At 44.1% G+C, this 204-nt stretch overlaps 1 protein-coding gene across 1 annotated transcript in view; it reads right to left on the reverse strand.

Annotated features, from left to right (window-relative positions):
- The window catches only part of LOC119589087 (nuclear hormone receptor FTZ-F1 beta-like), a gene marked incomplete in the record, with an annotated part of 70,745 nt that overhangs the window by 2,473 nt on the left and 68,068 nt on the right, over nt 1-204 (reverse strand). The window contains 1 exon segment of the mRNA XM_037937663.1: nt 1-204.

Raw genomic sequence — 204 nt, forward strand, 5'->3', positions numbered from 1 at the left:
GATGTCCTTGAGTTGCCCCTTCCAAATTTAAAACTTGCTAGGTGATTCCATCTTCTTGGTTCTACTCTGTGTGACAATGAATGAGTACATAAGGTGGGATGAGTTAGAGACGTCCACTTGTCACAGCCATGGGAATGTCATCCCTTCAGAGTCACAAACTGCAGGTCCATATTTTGTAGTCATGGCAAACTGGTCATTACCTCC

Source organism: Penaeus monodon, chromosome 25 (genome assembly GCF_015228065.2).
Source record: "Penaeus monodon isolate SGIC_2016 chromosome 25, NSTDA_Pmon_1, whole genome shotgun sequence".
NCBI classification, from domain to species: Eukaryota; Metazoa; Arthropoda; class Malacostraca; order Decapoda; family Penaeidae; genus Penaeus; species Penaeus monodon.